This window comes from Bos mutus, chromosome 26 (genome assembly GCF_027580195.1).
Source record: "Bos mutus isolate GX-2022 chromosome 26, NWIPB_WYAK_1.1, whole genome shotgun sequence".
Classification (NCBI taxonomy): Eukaryota; Metazoa; Chordata; class Mammalia; order Artiodactyla; family Bovidae; genus Bos; species Bos mutus.
In genome coordinates, this window is record NC_091642.1 from 8,979,279 (window position 1) to 8,983,716 (window position 4,438).

Here is a 4,438-nt window from a genome sequence, read left to right on the forward strand (position 1 = left end):
GTATTCTTTGGAACTCTGCATTCAAATGGGTATATCTTTCCTTTTCTCCTTTGCTTTTCATTTCTCTTCATTTCACAGCTATTTGTAAGGCCTCCTCAGACAGCCATCTTGCTTTTTTGCATTTCTTTTCTTGGGGATGGTCTTGATCCCCATCTCTTGTACCATATCACAAAACTCCATTCATCATTCATCAGGCACTCTATCAGATCTAGTCCCTTAAATCTATTTGTCACTTCCACTGTATAATCATAAGGGATTTGATTTAGGTCATACCTGAATGGTCTAGTGGTTTTTCCCACTTTCTTCAATTTAAGCTGAATTTGGCAATAAGGAGTTCATGATCTGAGCCACAGTCTGCTCCCAGTCTTGTTTTTGCTGACTGTATAGAGCTCCTCCATTCTTATATACAAGAATATAATCAGTCTGATTTCTATTTTGACCATCTGGTGATGTCCATGTGTAGAGTCCTCTCTGGTGTTGTTGGAGGAGGGTGTTTGCTATGACCAGTGTGTTCTCTTGGCAAAACTATTAGCCTTTGCCCTGCTTCATTCTGTACTCCAAGGCCAAATTTGCCTGTTACTCCAGGTGTTTCTTGACTTCCTACTTTTGCATTCCAGTCCCCTATAATGAAAAGGACATCTTTTGGGGGTCTTAGTTCTAAAAGGTCTTGTAGGTCTTCATAGAACCATTCAACTTCAGCTTCTTCAGCATTACTGGTTGGGGTATAGACTTGGATTACTGTGATATTGAATGGTTTGCCTTGGAAAAATGAACAGAGATCATTCTGTCGTTTTTGAGATTGCATCCAAGTATTGCATTTTGGACTCTTTTGTTGACTACGATGGCTACTCCATTTCTTCCAAGAGATTCCTGCCCACAGTAGTAGATATAATGGTCATCTGAATTAAATTTACCCATTTCAGTCCATTCAGCTTGCTGATTCCTAGAATAAGCAATGTTGACGTTCATTCTTGCCATCTCCTGTTTGACCACTTCCAACTTGCCCTGACTCATGGACCTAATATTCCAGGTTCCTATGCAATATTGCTTTTTACAGCATCAGACTTTGCTTCTATCACCAGTCACATCCACAACTGGGTTTTGTTTTTGCTTTGGCTCCATCCCTTCATTCTTTCTGCAGTTATTTCTCCACTGATCTCCAGTAGCATATTGGGCACCTACCCACCTGGGGAGTTCATCTTTCAGTGTCCTATTTTTTTGCCTTTTCATACTGTTCATGAGGTTCGCAAGCCAAGAACACTGAAGTGGTTTGCCATTCCCTTCTCCAGTGGACCACATTCTGTCAGACCTCTCCACCAAGACCCGTCCATCTTGGCTGGCCCTATATGGCATAGCTGTTTCATTGAGTTAGACAGGGCTGTGGTCTGTGTGATCAGATTGGCTAGTTGTCTGTAATTGTGGTTTCAGTCTGTCTGCCCTCTGATGCCCTCTCTCAGTGCCTACTGTCTTTGTGGGGTTTCTCTTACCTTGGATGTGGGGTATCTCTTCACAGCTGCTCCAGCAAAGTGCAGCTGCTGCTCCTTACCTTGGACGTGGGGTATATCCTCTCGGCCGTTTCACCACTATGCTTAAATCTTAAGGTATGCCTTTTTTTTTTTTTTTACCATTTGCAAGCAGGATATTCACTGCTACAAATAAATAAATAAATAACCTAACCTGAACTGGAGCTGAGGCTGCTGTAGGTTGCAAAGGTAACTCATAAACTCAAATTCAAAACAGTTTTATGGTTCATATTGATTGACTTTAAATATTGTTCACTTGAACTTCTAAAATAAGTTTATACTGCTAAACTGTCCTTTCTATCTATATAACAGATGTTAGTTATCCCAATAAAATTAGGTTTGAAAAAAGACTAAAAGCCTCCTAAGAAATTTCTAACAAAAAATAATTTGGGGGAATAAGTATGTTCCAAACAGTGCATAGGACATTTTTTAAAAATATTTTTAGTAATTTTAGTGTTATGTATCTGAAATTCATTTATCTGGGCATTTTATATTTTACCTGGCAACTCCACCCCAAATCCAAACGGACTGACTCACCATGTTGGGATATTTGTTCAGCTTGGTTTGATTTGGTCTGGTTTTACTAATGCTGGTTTAGGTTTTGTTTTTTATCAGCGTCCCTGACATCTCTCCTACCCGGGGAAGTCCTCAGCTTTCTCAAACGAGTAAGACGACGAACAGCCATCATTCCACCCACCTTCCAAAGGGTGGAGACATCAGAAGACAACGAAAGGGGAGAAACCTGGAAGCAGAGCCACCAAGAGGTGACTCTGAATGAAGACAAAACGGGGAGAGCAGTGGGTTGCTTAGGGGAGCCATTTCCCCTTCTTTGATGGGAACCCTGGGCCATGAGCCCTCTGTTTAAAAGACCATGCCGGTGCTCTCTTCCCCAGCACATATACTAAAACGGGAATGATGCAGTGAAGATTAGCATGGCTCCTGCACAAGGATGACACGCAAACTTGTGAAGTGTTCATATTTTTTATGGTTACCAAAGGGGAAAGAAGAGGGGGGAAATAAATTAGGAGCTTAGGATTAACATATACACACTACTATATATAAAACAGATAATCACAAGGAGTTACTATATAACATAGGGAACACTGCTCAATATTTGTAATAACTTACAGGGAAAAGAACCTGAAATAGAATATATATATATACACGTGCAGGCTCAGTCGTGTCTGACTGTGACCCTGTGGACTGTGGCTCACCAGGCTCCTCTGTCCATGGGATTCTCCAGACAAGAATACTGGAGTGGGTTGCTTTCCTCCTCCAAGGGGCCTTCCCAACCCAGGGATCTAACCTGCATCTCCTGCATTGGCAGGTGAATTCTTTACCATGGCACCACCTGGGAAACCTCTATATATACATATATATATAACCGAATCACTCTGCTGTATACCCAAAACTAACACAGCATTGTAAATCAACTATACTTCATTAAAAGAGAAAAAGCCTATAGGTACACGGACAATGAATTAAACACTCAATATGCAAACAGCTCCCGTAAGTTAAAGAGGAAGCTGTCAGCCCCCAGTAGAAAAATGAAAGGACGTGCCTGCAGTGCAGCAGGATCCAGCGCCTACTAACCATGCACCTCAGGGGGGCTCCTCAACGTCACCAAAGCTCGCACAGACCATAGGGTCTATGAACGGGGTTAATATGAAGGTGAAATGAAACAATGCACCCCATAAGACATTCAGTGATGACACTGCTCCCTTGTCAGTGAAGCTGTACTTAATCATTCCGGAGAAAAACTATACATAAATAAGCAAAAAAAAAAAAGAGAGAGAGAGAGAAATTTTACTTTACCAGAAATAAACTGAAATTAAAATAATAATGAAGCATCATACTATACTTATGAAATTGGCAAAGATTTTAAGGACTTTAACAACATTATTTAAAGGAGCAAAAAATATTCATAAGTACTCAATGAATGAAGAATGATTCAATAAACAATAAGAGAATAAACATATAGAGAATGGTTAAATAAACAGGAATTTTTAAACAAATAAGGAATGGTTAAATAAATTATGAAATTCTTTATGCTGCACATTATAAAAATGACCATATAGTATTTTTGTAACAAGAAAAAAAAATGTTGGTTAAAGAAAAATGACACTGAAATACTGGGAAATGAACGTGGGTTGGGAAGAGATTTACAGAACGTTCCTTGCGCGTGTGTATAACAAGCTTTTTCCTCCCCTCCTCTTCCTCTTCTCTGTCTCTGTGTTTCCTTGCCTCTGTCTCTGTTTCTGTCTCTCTCCCCCTCCTCCTTCTTTCCCAGAAAGAACAGTGAGTCCCAGTTTCCTACAATAAACTGCCTTCAGTGAGGGTCTTACAAAATCCTGGGTGAGGGGAGGACGGTTATGAACTCAACATTCTATTTTGAAACACCCCACATGGAACTTGCAGTCTTCCTGTTAGACCTGCTCCTTCTCCAGCTCCTTACAGACAATCGTCATTCGTACCAAGAGCTGGGGGCCGCCCAGAGAAAAGGGAGACCTGGCCTAATTGTAGAAATGCCAAGAGAGCTCACGCTGGACCCTCCCAGGCCACTGTCCTTAATCCTACACCAACATGCAGTGGCTGCATCTCCCAAAACAAGATGTAGCAAAGCACCACACCTGAGGGTCTGCTCAGGGAGCCCTGAGTCTGACAGGTACATGGACACTAACTTACAGTACCCCAGAGACGCGATGAGACAGCTGCTGTCATGGTGAGGTGCGCGTAGCATGATGAGCACCAGGGGAATAGGGAAAGGGGTCCAGGAGTCTGGGGCAGCTTCACAAGGGACATGCAGGAGCAACTGGAATCTTTGAAACAGGGAAGAATATTCCAGGTCAAGAGAACCACATACTCAGAGCCACCAAACTCGAGATCATGGCAGATCTGGGACCCTGCGGGTGTTT

General features: G+C 41.8%; 1 non-coding gene across 1 annotated transcript; it reads left to right on the forward strand.

Moving 5' to 3' along the window:
* The first annotated feature begins 2,400 nt into the window (after positions 1 to 2,400).
* On the forward strand, positions 2,401 to 2,507 carry LOC138985860 (U6 spliceosomal RNA). Its single transcript, XR_011462827.1, has one exon. It is a non-coding gene; the product is annotated as a U6 spliceosomal RNA (small nuclear RNA).
* Positions 2,508 to 4,438: the final 1,931 nt, after the last annotated feature.